The following is a 14,412-nucleotide window of genomic DNA, read 5'->3' as shown; positions in this document are numbered from 1 at the left end:
TTGTTAAAAGTTTTACATAACTTTTTAGTTAAGTGGAGAGTTTGGAGACTTTCTGTAAAAATGTTGTCAGATTGCTTAGCTTATGTTTGTTAAAAGTTTTGCAGAACTTTTTAGTTAAGTGGAGAGTTTGGAGACTTTCTAAAATTCTTCATATTTTTTCAGAAAATGCGTAAATGTCATTGAATTGCCACTTTTAGTTTAATTTATTGAAAAAAATTCAGTGTAGAGTTTGGAGACTTTTTAAAATTTTGTGTCAGATATTTCAGAATGTTTCTTTTATCAAACCACAGATATTTTCTGTTACAAATAATTATTAGCTCTGTAGATTTTTTTGTAGACTTTCCACTGAAATTAAGTAAATGTTTTGCACATTACGTGTATGAAAAGATAAGCCATCGAAAGACTCCAACTTCAAACAATGAAAAGTCGAAACCTGCATAATATCAGTACTTAGCTAAGTAGTGGAAAACTGTCTAGACTTACCATATCATTAGGACAATAAGACTTACTGCACTTTACATATGGTCTGCAAACTTAATATTAAACTACCAAAAGCTTTTTAAGGCCTTTCTTTTCTCAAAATGCTACCACTATTAGTGATGGAAATTGGCTAAACCTTTTTGTTATTGCATTTCCTCTCTATATTATTGTCTCAAAATATCTTATTTTCTATTTTTCTTTTATTATCTGCGCCTTCTTCACTTCTTCGTGCCATTTCATAGTCTCCCTTTCGTCTCTCCTTCGTACTTTGATCCTTATTGTTTTAGACTTTTATTTATTTTTAAATTCCTCAGGAAACATCACATTTTTGCATTACTCTCCACTCATATGTGGCAAATAGTGGCACATATGTATCACCCCTCTCTGTGATTTCCATAATTTATTCATTTTTATTGTGTTTATTTTGCTTCCAGCGGAATTTTACGTGCAAATTGACACCGCTGCTCATATCGCAGCCGGTTCTTCCACCCGCACGCTTTCTCCACTACTCACGCACTCTCCTCTCAATTCCGTTTATTATTTCAACTTGTTTTTGGCACACCCCGTCTTTGGAAACAAATTTTGCACACAACTTTTTTTCCATTTTGAAACTCACCACACCCTCTCTCACCCTCTCAATTACATCAGTATCTACACAAACCCTTCCATCCAAAGTTTCTTCATACTCTGTAAAGCGAAATGCAATGAGCTAGCTTAAAATCTTTCAGCTCGCATATGGTCTCCGTTCTCCCTCGCTATGCCAACGATACACCCTTTATTTGTTACAATTTTGTTTTGTATTGCATACTTTTTGGCACTTTGGCAAACAAATTTTACTGTGGCATAATCTTATGCAAATAATTTGCGAAAGCTGCTTTTCACGGAATTGCTCGCTTTAAATGAGGAAAACTCGCGGTTTTTCCGTTCCCTTTTTTCGAATTTTTGTAGAGCACAAGTGCGCTGTCTTTGTTGCTATATCTGCGGCATGGGAGGTCGGTTCAAGGCCGGCACTTATACTCAGATATGAAGCAAATTGTTTTGAGGGCACGCGTTTAAAGTAAGAGCACGCTGAGCAGAAGGGTGCAAGTAGAGTGCGTGAGCGCATTCTTAAAAGGAAATGCATTTAATGCAAATCTTTAAGACCCTTGGATGATTCTGGAATGGAAATACACAAGCAAAACTAATACCATTTCTTCTTTATATTAATTTGGCTAAGTTCTTGAATGTTCACCAACTGAGATTGAACCAAGGCTTTGATGAGACGTCTTGTTGTCACTCAACTACTTAATTTACTTCGACAAAAGTTACAGTTTACTTGAGAGCACGTCGTCAATGCAAAATGAGGAAATCATTATAGAATTTTACCAGTTACTAGATCTGCTCTTGCACTCTCTATACGCTTCTTTTCTACTCTCGCACGATTTTCGATCAATACGATGACTCATTACAGCTTGTTGGCCTTCCAAGACTCTCAATTAATTCTATAGACTTGAAAGTGGAGCCTTTCATCGTGTTCCCATCGCGATTGAATGCGGAAATATTGACAACTCATTTTCTGGTGTAGAACTTAGAAATAGATGGCGCTAATCAGTGTTATACAAGAAATTGCATATGCTCCATTACTATTTAATCTCTGAGTATATTATAAAGGGCACTTCGTTTAAGGAAATCTTGGTAAATTGAGTAGATAAGTGAGTTTATCTATTCAACATCGCAAATCATGTAATTATGCTTTGGTTTGAACTAAATATGAAGAGCACTTGATCCTTGATCCCGTTGAGATGTATCAATTTGGTGATTTAGAGAATTTAGTCGATCAAGTCGACAGCTTTTGGAACGAATCTTTGGGAACCCTATGTATGAGATGCACAGATTATTACTTATAAAGTATACCGCAAAGTATTGAAAGTGTAACTGAACAACACCTCCTCTCCGTATTGAACATTTTGCAATTTGAATGAACCAGGAGATGGAAAATCTTTGAATAAAGACATGAGCTTTTGGTACAATGATATTACCCGACCTTGTTTGCAGAATAAAAATAGGAATTTCACAAATCAAGCACAAAACTTATAACTCTACTTTTAACATATGTCAAGTAACTAAAGCTAAAGTGATTACCGAAAAAAATTTAAAATATGCTCTGACGACTTCTCCGAAGTGTCTCTTATTAGTGGAGAATACAGCCAAGGGAGCTTCAGTGTAAGTTTTTTTAATAATTGAAAATACAGCTAAGGGACCTTCATCCAAATCGAAAGAGCGGACGAAAGATATATAGTATAGTATTAATGAACTAGGAATGAACTAGATAAATATATGACCGATTGAAGAGACTACCATGGGGAGAGCGAGCTTACTCTTTCTATAGAAGAATATTGAGGTAATACGCTCGGTTAGTAAAATCAATAATAAATGATAAACAAATTCACACTGATGAATCGAAATGATAAATGTCTCGAAAAAAAGTTATACTAAGCTTCTCAAGTGCGCGACCAAAACTCTGACTAACTGGAAACTATCGGTTTTTGTTAAAGGAATCAGCTTTCTAGACGGCTAAAATAATAAATGAGAGCTGAGAAAGAAAATAAGAAAGGAAGATAAAGAAAGAGAGAGTGAAAGGAAAAGGAGTAATTAGATAAAGAAAGAGGGTGAGTGGAAATGATGAGCCAACGAGAGCTGAGAGAGAAAATTAGGAAAGAAGTTCAAGGAAAAAAGTGTTAGAGAGATTGAGAGAAAAGAAGAGGAAGACAAGTAGCGAGATAAAGAGTGGAAGGTAATGGAAGAGGAGCAGTGATATAAAGAAATATTCTCTATTAAATAATGAAAGAGAAATTCTCTCTGACACTTCTGGCATAGTAAAAAATATTTAAATTCACAGAGATGAAACAAAATGAGGACAAGATCAAAGTTATTTACTGTTTGCGACCAAAACTTTGACTTACGCTTCCAGTTTTTTGTTAATAATAAGCTTCCTAGCAGACCAAGTCAAAGCCAGCGACGGAAGGATTGTCGAAGAGAAAAATATGAGAGTAAGGTAATGAATGAGAGAGAGAGAGTGAGAGGAAGAGGAAGAGAAGGACGAAGTTAAGCAAAAATATTGAAAACAAGTAAGGAAGGGCTAAGTTCGGGTGTCACCGAACATTTTATACTCTCGCATCATAAAGTGATAATCGAGATTTCATTATCCGTTATTTACATATTTTTCAAATACCGTATTTGCGTAAAGTTTTATTCCGCTATCATCATTAGTTCCTAATGTACATATATATTATACAGAGAAGGCATCAGATGGAATTCAAAATAGCGTTATATTGGAAGAAGGCGTGGTTATGAACCGATTTCACCCATACTTCGTACATGTCATCAGGGTGTTAAGAAACTATTATATAACAAATTTCATCGAAATCGGTTGAGTAGTTCCTGAGATATGGTTTTTGGTCCATAAGTGGGCGACGCCACTCCCATTTTCAATTTAAAAAAAAAGCCTGGGTGCAGCTTCCTTCTGCCATTTCTTCCGCAAAATTTAGTGTTTCTGACGTTTTTTGTTAGTCGGTTAACGCACTTTTAGTGATTTTCAGCATAATATTTGTATGGGAGGTGGGCGTGGTTATTATCATCTTCCATTTTTGAACTGTATATGGAAACGCCTGAAGGAAACGACTCTGTAGAGTTTGGTTGACATATGTAGCTATAGTAGTTTCCGAGATATGTACAAAAAACGGGACGGGGCCACGCCCACTTTTCCAAAAAAACTACGTCCAAATATGCCCCTCCCTAATGCGATCCTTTGTGCCAAATTTCACTTTAATATCTTTATTTATGGCTTAGTTATGACACTTTATAGGTTTCAGCTTACGCCATTTTGTGGGCGTGACAGTGGGCCGATTTTGCCCATCATCGAACTTAACCTTCTTATGGAGCCAAGAAATACGTGTACCAAGTTTCATCATGATATCTCAATTTTTACTCAAGTTACAGCTTGCACGGACGGACGGACAGACGGAAGGACGGACAGACAGACATCCGGATTTCAACTCTACTCGTCACCCTGATCACTTTAGTACATATAACCCTATATCTGACTCTTTTAGTTTTAGGACTTACAAACAACCGTTATGAGAACAAAACTATAATACTCTCCTTAGCAACTTTGTTGCGAGAATATAAAAAGGAAGAGAAAACCAGAAATAGGAAAAGAGAAAAAATTAAGAGAAGAAGACGATAGTTTTTTTTAAGTCTCCCAATAAGACAAATCCAACGAGTGAGGGGGTGTATGAGAGAAAAAAAGTTAGTAAATAAAGAGAGAGTGCGAATAAGGGAAGGAGTGAGATAAAGATCAATTGAAAAAAAAAACGAAAAAGAGAGTTAGAGGACGGGATAGAAAAATTTTAAAAGAGAGAAAGTGAGGGAGAAAAAAAGAATGTGTGAGATAAAGAAAAATAGTAGAATAAAGTAAAATATAGAGAGATTAATAAAGAGAAAAACAGAGAGAGATTAACTGTTTTGCTTGGTACCGGCCACGAGAGTAACATAAAATAAAAGATATAGCGATAAATAAAGAGAGAGTGAGAAGAAGGGAAGAAGTGAGGTCAGGAAAAAGTAAAATAAAGAAATAGAGAAAAAAAGAGAGAATTAGAGGAAGAAAGCAAGACATATGAAAAGAGAGAAAAGAAAAAAGAGAGAGAGTGATGTATGTAAAAAGAACGTGTGAGATAAAGAAGAGAGAGAGATTAAAATAGCGAAATACAAAGAGAGTTTAACTTTGTCCTTTTGTACCGAACGGGAGAAAAAGATAAAGTAAAAATTAGAGTGATTAAGTTAAGGAAAAAGAAGATAAATTCACTTTTTTACTTAGCTTAAAATAGTTGAATTTTTCTTCAAAAGCTTTGTTCCATTTTTCAGCTATAAAAAAATTTAAACTCCGTGAAAAAATGGAAATTCAAGAAATGAAAAAAAAAATGCAAACTATTACATATCGTCTACCATACTAAACAAGAACAAATTCTCGCAAATCTGCTCAAGCGCTAACGGTAAACCGCTTAGAGAAACACCAGAACTATCAACACCAACAAACAAATAACGGTACATAGTTGCCAAACTAAACATGCACCCACATATTTACCAAAGCAAGCAAATACAAGGACACTAACATATCGATGGACGGACAGAAATACTGATAAACCGACAGATAACAGCCAGCAGCAAATGAAACCGGTCACAACACGAAAGCCAAGCAAATAAGTTTCCCAGGCGGAAGGTACAAAGCAAACAGTGGCAATCGGGGAGAACGAAAATAAGAAGGAGAAGGATAGGGTCCCACAAACTTGCCACGGCAACTCCAGCAGTAAAAACAAATACACATGCAAGTGATGTGTTTAATATTAACAGCAATGAGGGGGAAATGCACACATACATGCACAACCAAGTCGTTGTCGAAGGCACCGGAAATGAGCAACGGCAGCAATCAATTGCAATAATGTGAGGGGGCAACGCGCCGTGCCCGTATGCGTGTTGCGGTGTGGCAAGGCGAGTGAAAGGCTGCGATTATTATGAACAAATGTTTGATATTAACTCGTGAACCCCTGCCAGGTTAAATAAACAAGCCGGCCAACTATGCCCCCGTTGACAGGTGCTTATGGACCTTGTACGACAGACAGCCACGCAAACACACCGGCAGGCGCGCACACCACAAACCACATATAGTTTTTTGCATGGGTGCGTGTGCGGTGAGCCCGTCACAGGTTAAGCGACTAAATCGATTGATTGACGATCTGAATCGTCCGTGGCAAAGGTGTGTTTGTATGTCTTTGGAAAAAATTGCTGTATTAACGAGCAGTTAAAGGGAGAGAAGCATGAATATACAGTACTTCGCGGCGTTTTCAAAAAGCTCGAAAGTAGTCAGCACAAAGATGGTAGCTTAACTTGGTCTGGGTGTAAAGTATGACTGCAAAGCAGGGAGGGAAAGAGAATGCCAAAAGTGAGCTGTTACTAGTGATTCTGCCAAAGAATGGCCTATTTTTATGGTCGATGACCAGCTAAAGCAAGGTACCCGGAGAATCTTAATGCAACCTATTCAGAAGGGTACAGCTGCGATTGACAACCAATGATGAGCTTACAAAAGAGCTTCAGCAGTCCATTGATTAAGCTGGAACCGCCAGCAGCGCCAGCTAAAAGACAGAGGTGAGATAAATATGTTCAGACGTCAACTAAAAGACCAAAGACAATGTTTAAATCATTTACTGATGTGACCCGGAACCGCATTATCATTGGTGTGCTGGATGAAGGTGATCCCGAAGGATCCACGAATGCAATGGAAGTGGGTACACATTGCGCTGATGAAGGTCGTGCATGTTATCCACTGATGCCGTCTGGTACCGGGGCTAAAACAAAATGATTGCGTGTGACAACGAAAGATCGGTCCAACTGTATGCAGCTGCTAAAGCCATCGCAGCCGGACCAGATTATGCAGCTCATGAGAGCCTGTAATCTAAAGTTTCAAATAGAAAGAAAATTCGCTAACTTTCCCGGAAACCCCGCAGTAGAATCTGGCTTGGAGACTGAAAGGGTCACGATGCAGTTGATACTAATCAAAGAATCCATGGAACCGCCAGCAAAAAACGGCTTATAAATTAGTTATGAATTCACGTTAGTAATAATCATGACCTACTCTTCTGTCGCCGATGCTGTAGGTCACCTAATACCGGATGACAAGATGGGTGGTATCAATGAAGATTCCATGGAATCCTCAGTGATTTTGAAAGCTTTGAACAAGTTAAGTATTCTTCGTTGTCCAACCTTGTGTATTTAGCAAATCATATTTAAAAGTTTTTGAATTCCGTTAACTACGTTTCGATCCCCTAGGTCCCGAACATGGAGGCCTCAGAGCCTATAACTTATTTTATACTCAAGATATCTTAATGCATATACTGGTGTAGACTATTAATGAATATAATTAGTGCAGCACACTTCCCAGCCCACATACTATCTAGCCTTTCAAATCAATTCCATACCCTTCAAAATTAGCGGTCGGAATAGTTTTTTTTCCGGTATTGCCTTCAAGACCTTCTTTTATTCGGTTTTTTATTTCCTCAAACGGGAACCTCGCATTGGACTTTAGAGTAAATTGAGTATCCAAAAATCACACTAATCCAGGCGAATACAATGGTTTCGAAGCGATCTGAGTCGTGTATTTGGGGCGAAGACCTAATGCGGTATAACATGAATAATCGTGATGGAGAAACCAAGACTTAATAATGTTATTTATTGACAGTTTGGCTCGGTGGAAGGAATTCATTGTGCACCACATCATGATAAATACCTTACTTCTTAATTTCCTTAGTATAAAGATTTTCGAACTTTATGTAGATTGGTTTTCTGTCATATATACTAAACAATATGTAAGATAACTTAATAAAATTAAGCAATAAGAAGGCGAGCTAATTTGTTTCTGATCTACATGAAAAGATCGAGAGAACTTAACTCTAGATCAACTCAACGCAATATGGAAGAACGTGATGAAATTATCTAGGACTTTGATCTCCATTTGAGAGCTTTTGCACGTTTGAAGATTAAGCATTTGATAGATATAAGTTTCGCTAACCTAAAGAATTGACTGGGATTGATATTATGATATTAGCAACCTTAAAAAATTTGTGGTCTAAGAGGGTCTGGCCACACATTTGTATTTTACCTTTTACATTTCGGTATTTAGCAACTCTGGTGCTGCAGTTTGGCAACTCACAACTCTTGCATTAAGATTGACATTTTGGTTATTATAGATATATATATATTCTGAACGTTTTGACACATTTGACGGTAACTTAAAATATTCTTCTCGACCAAAAAGAGGAATTAAATCGCTAACATTTTCGCGCGATTATTTTTTACAACTTTTGACGTGGATTACTAAGCAACAGTGCGTATATAAACTTAATTCAATATTAGGTGATGAAGCTTCATTAAGCACCAATGTTCAACGATGGTACGGTGAATTCAATCGTAGTCGTAGATCTCGCGAAGACAAATGTCGTGAAGGAAATTCAAAATTAGTGGTTTATCCAGAAACTGTTGATTCTGTACATAATATAATATCGGCATTTGACCTACTGTGAGATAGAGACAACTGTAGACATTAGTGGTTTAGCATACATTTATCTAATATTAATATTAATAATTTCCTCATGTGCGATCCCACACAAATTGTCGACCACTAAAAAACAACAAGTCGTTTGGTCGAGACAAAGGCTTAAACATTCCGATGACTTTCAAAACATGTCTATAAAATTGTATGAGAACAAGGATACATGAAACAAGGATATACGCATATGCATCCGAAAGTAAAGAAATCAACTACATTTTTAAAATAAGCTAAATCAAAAAAAAAATGTTTGGGCACGAAACTTTCAAACAAATGGTTGCCTGTTTTTAGAAAACTGAACATGTCGGAATCATATCACTCGGTTAACGCAAAACAGTAAATTCTGTGTAGTACACAATCTCTTGTTTGCCAGTTGTCTTTCAAGAAATCAGGATGAATCACTCTTCGACTGCAAGAACTGCATCTGCAGCACACAAAACATCGATTTGAAGAGTAATCCACCGCAAAGTTATTACTGGTGGCGAATTATCTCTTTTTATTCCTATTTATTGCGTTAATGCAGATTATTTTGAAAAACAATAAAGCATTTTTTGATGATTAATATTTGTATTGGTTCGCTAATCCCGAAATATGAAAGGCAACCTACATACGTAGCTAGAACGTTTGGGTGTAACAAAAGACCACCGTTCAGAGCTGTCTAAAATTACCTTTATTGAACAGCCCTGCCACCTAGCCTAACCGAACCATTAGGTTACTGATTTAATCTCAGTAAGCACAACTAAAGCAAACTGTCATACACTTCAGAACAAAAAACACTCATACGCTTAGGAGTTCTTCATAAACACATCATGTCAACCTACAGTTTTGCGTACTCTCTCATACATTTTACTTATTACCAACGAAATTAGTTTACTTACAATGCAATATTACACTTCAGCTTTGTCTGGTACCAAATCGCAGACGCGGAAGGACAGCAGACAGCCAGCCCATCAGACTGGCTGACAGTTTTGAGGAAGAGATTTTTCAGGCGAAACCCAATTTTGACACCCACACAGAAAAGGTTTGACAAGCACGGCCAACTATGCAAAATCCATGTATGTACAAATATATAGCATTATATACATATGTAAATTCCCATGTGAATATAATGTTAGTGTGCGGTTGTATGTATCCGCATGTGTCAGCGGCCTGAAGAGTTCTCAAATTGTATGTCAATCTGCCGGAAGCTCAACTTATTGCTTATCTGAATGAAGGCTCGTTGTGTGTTAAGGGTGTCTGGTTAATGGTTAACGGTTAATGCAAATATCTGATTCGTTTTTATTTATTTAGGGGCAAACAACCCTTGACAACTCGGTTTGTTTTGCTTTAAAAGCCGCATTGGGGATTTAGGATAATCTAAAAGGGTTCAGATGATTTAAGTGAGGATAAAGTTATGCGAAAATATTGAATATGAAGATATTTTGTTTTAAATTTTAGTAAAGTTTTGATTTATGTTTAACAATCTACTACTGTGATCAAATTGAAAGGTGAATGTTCAAATTGAAAGGTGAATGAATAATCAAAGTGAAAGGTGAATGATCAAATTGAAAGGTGAATTATCAAATTGAAAGGTGAATGATCAAATTGAAAGGTGAATTTTGTCCATTTAATCTCCTTCAAAATAATCCCCTCCCGCTGCAATACACTTATGCCAGTCATCAATTCACTTGGAAAAATCCTCCGTCGTGATTGCCATCAGAGCCTTCTTCGACTCGGCTTTTATATCCTTAATTGAGTCGAAATGGTGTCCTCAGAGTGGTCATGTGAATTTGCTGAATAGCCAGAAGTTACATGAACGTAAATCAGGCGAATGCGGTGGTTGCGGCACGATATTAGTTGAGAATGTGGCGAAATGATCATGAATAACCAATGCAGTAACCAATACAGTGTTAGATGGTGCATTATCGCACTTCTTTGTTTAATAAATTCAGACACATAATAAAAATCGAAGAATTCACTTTTAGAGCCTCACAAAACGACGCGTATCTCAAATACTAATAAATATTTTGACGTGAAATTCAGCATAGATATCACTAAAAGTACTACCAACTTACAGAAGAAAAATTTATCGATACGAAAAACACGCGAATTATAAACTAAAAATTCACAATTTGATTTGATCATACGTTCAAACGAGACTTTTTAAAATATAGCTCAAGATGAGCCACGATTAAACATCGATCAGAAAAAAGTTGTATACTGCATTACTATCAACAATTGATAACAATGAAGGGAATGTTTTTCAGGAGGTACAGGAAAAACATTTTTAATCAATCTGCTTTTTAAAAAAAAGTGAGATCTACCAGAAAAATTGCGTTAGATGTTGCGTCATTCGGTATTGCCGCTACGCTTTTGAAGGAGGCCACATTCTACATTCAAGCTCCCGCCGATGAAATAACAGCGTATGTAGTGCTTCTAAACAGAGCAATGGAAGAAAATTGATGCGTGACTGCTCATTAATAGTCTGGGACAAAGCTGCCATGTCAAACAAGATCTCTGTGGAAGCTCTAGATAGGACAATGCGCGATTTGCGCAACAAAAATTCACCTATGGGTAGATATACAATTCTGTTCTCAGGAGATTTCCGTCAAATCCTACCAGTTGTGACTCGAGGAACACTTGCCGAGAAACACGTGCTGACAAAAAAGATCTAACCTTTGGCCACATGTCAATAATTTAAAGCTCAAAACTAATATAAGGGTTTCGTCATCTTCACGTGAGAACAGTATATTTCCAGAGATGCTGCTAAAAGTTGGCTATAGAAAGTTAACACAAAGTGAGGAAAGGATTAACCTGGGAAACCTTTGTGTTTTGATAGACAACATCCAAGAGTTAGTCAACAATGTATGTATATACTGATTTGGAGGATAGAGTCAGGTGTAGAAGTTCACGCAAGTGAGGAAAGTTCTCTGATCGCCATTCACTTGGGAGTGCCCCGAAACGATTCTTTTACATATGGCTCAAACAGCTCACGACTTCCGGTCTTAGACCAAGTATCCTCTGGGTAGCCCAAGAAACATCCGTTTGAAGGCGAGCTAAAGTGAGAAGGCGAAGCATGCCCTCCACAGGGTTGTGCGCTGGGTTTGAGACCCGCCACGTAAAAAACAGTACCAATGAAAACTAATCGACAGCCTCCAATGAGAAACCCTTTTGATTACGACCATGGCCTGTCATTGATAACATAAGTAAATAGACAATATCTTGGTTTAAAGAAAGAGCAATTCTGTCACCAACTAACGAAGAAGTAGTTAAGGTAAATAACTTGATTGATGCGGCGACGAAAATATACTACTCGGTCGATGGTGTTCTCGATTTGATAGCAGCTGTTCATTTTCCTACAGAATTTCTAAACTCTTTGAACCCGTCAGGACTCCCTCCTCACAAAATGATGTTGAAAGTAGGTTGTCCTGTTATTTTATTAAAAAACCCGAATCCACCTAAACTTCGCAATGGCACGCATTTAATGGTGAAATCACTGAAAACTTTCATAATACAAATATATTGCACAGTACTCACAGGATGTGGTACCGGAGAAGATGTATTGATTCCCCGAATCCCTCTGATACCATCGTATTTACACTTCCGTGCTTATGCACGTAAATAAATATGTATATAAACATATAAATATTTATGTAAATATATATCATATGTAGTCGTGCACTTACCAATTTGTATAAAGCTTTTAAATTCTACTTTTTATTCGTACGACGCAGACATTTTTATACGAGACGATCGCGAGACATACATACTTATATTAATGGTAAAACAACAAAATAACTTTGTAAAAGCAAACATTATACTTTTTCTCACTTCACTTTATTATTTTCATCACTTTGTTATGACACAGAGCACATTTTTTCATCTGCAAACAATAACATGTTTGCTAAATAAATATGCACTTTTTTCACTGCGGCACTCAATGCACCTTTACACTCTTTTACTTTCATTAATTAACATTACATTCATATTTATTTAGCACAACACACATTTATCACTTCACATTTATATAATTAGCATAAAATAACTTCAATAAATATTAATTTACTTACATTCTAAAAACTTCTATCACGATCACGAACCGTCGCGTAATTACCGACAACCACGAATATATGATATGACGACACTGCAACGCATAGCGACAGAAACACGAGCCCAGAAGAATATGAATGAAAATGTTGTTCTCCTTTTTTCTAAGCCAGGGAGACAACAACTGCATTGTTTATTGTATTTGCAAATATTTTCAATAAACAGGTGCATGTCGGTGCATGCTTAATTACTTTACAGTGGAATATTCGTATATACAATAAGAAAAAACGAAAAAACTAACATCGCTTGGTCGGGCTCTCACAGTGTCTGATTGCAGCATTAGGCTATGTTATGCTTATCACTGCTAATTAACAGGCATTATACTGTAGGTACATGTCAGTGCATGCTTAATTACTTTACAGTGGAATATTCGTGTATACAATAAGAAAAAACGAAAAAACTAACATCGCTTTGTCGGGCTCTCACAGTGTCTGATTGCAGCATTAGGCTATGTTATGCTTATCACTGCTAATTAACAGGCATTATACTGTAGTCTTGTCTTTTCGCTTGCTTGCATATTACAAAGCGGACTTTGGACAATGTTAAAATCAGAAAAATTTTAACGTTGACTGCAATGTAATGACATTAGCATTATTTCTGTTACAAACTGACATTTTACATTTTTCAACATTTAAATATGCAAACTTTTACTCATAAAATTATAACATGTGTCATTTATAATATAATTATTCAATTCTCAAACCTTTAGATATTTGGAACTGGATTTTTATTTAATTCATTGGAATATGGAATTATTTCTGCATATTACTTTTAAATTTTGTAAGTAAGAATAAAGCTTATTGAACAATTCTACGTGGATTGTAGGTTGCAGTGGTAACTTAAGCAAGCCTTAAATTTAGGAGTCAGAATATGTTAAAAATACCTTGTATAAGATAAATATGAATACAAAGACACGGCTGCAGCTGGCTCGCACAAATTCCGGCCGAGAAGCTCTATTTTCGATCACTTTTTGCAACAATTGGGACCCATGTAAGCAATAACACGCCGAATATTCGCTTGTCCCTCGTCTCAGTCTTAGCTGCGTAGACCAGCAACTTAAAATAACGCCATAAAATAGGGTCCAAAACCTTTAAATCGCACGATCTTGCACCTCGACGCGAGATAGTGCTCCCACAAAAAGTTGCCTTCCATAAATTTATAGTTTCGTTGGTTGTATGAAACTCAGTGTCGCCTTTTTGGAACTGAAGGTCGTCCACATTATCATCCTCCAGTTCAGCCAAGAAAAAGTCAGTACTTAGGGCCCTAAGGCAATCCTCACTTTCGCAGAAATATGATTGATTCCCTCCGCCCATAGAGCACACCAAACCGTGACTTTTTGAGGATGTAAGAGCATTTCAACACTGGCTTGTGGCCCATACATCGATCGTGTGATGCGCTTGATGTTCGTTCTTAAACGATTCGATTTTTTAAGCACGCAAACTAAGATCTTTCCGCAAAATCTTCCATAAAGCAGTGGACTTAGCTCCAATTTTTCCGCGCGTAGCGGATAGAGTCAATTGGGTCTTCTTCGTTACTCAACTCACAGAAAAGACGTCTTCGGTGCCCACTTTACAACGTCTTTGTACATGCACAATATCCTCTAGAGTAAACGTAGTGTGAAGCCGATCCCTGGTCGCCGATTTACCTAATCTGCTAGGCGATTATGTCAACCGAATAAAATGCAACGCAGGCTAAAAAGCTACAAACAT

At 36.9% G+C, this 14,412-nt stretch overlaps 1 protein-coding gene across 2 annotated transcripts in view; it reads right to left on the bottom strand.

The window, feature by feature from the left end:
- The window catches only part of LOC126756675 (uncharacterized), a 382,720-nt gene extending 370,052 nt beyond the window's left edge, over window positions 1–12,668 (bottom strand). For both annotated transcript variants that reach the window (XR_007666623.1, XM_050469912.1), the window contains exon 1: window positions 12,283–12,668. The gene's annotated coding sequence lies outside the window, so the exon portion shown is untranslated. The remainder of the gene's footprint in view (window positions 1–12,282) is intronic.
- Window positions 12,669–14,412: the final 1,744 nt, after the last annotated feature.

The sequence above is a fragment of the Bactrocera neohumeralis genome, chromosome 4, assembly GCF_024586455.1.
Source record: "Bactrocera neohumeralis isolate Rockhampton chromosome 4, APGP_CSIRO_Bneo_wtdbg2-racon-allhic-juicebox.fasta_v2, whole genome shotgun sequence".
Taxonomy (NCBI): domain Eukaryota; kingdom Metazoa; phylum Arthropoda; class Insecta; order Diptera; family Tephritidae; genus Bactrocera; species Bactrocera neohumeralis.
The sequence above is the reverse complement of the archived record's forward strand: the minus strand, read 5'-3'. Positions and strand labels throughout refer to the sequence as shown.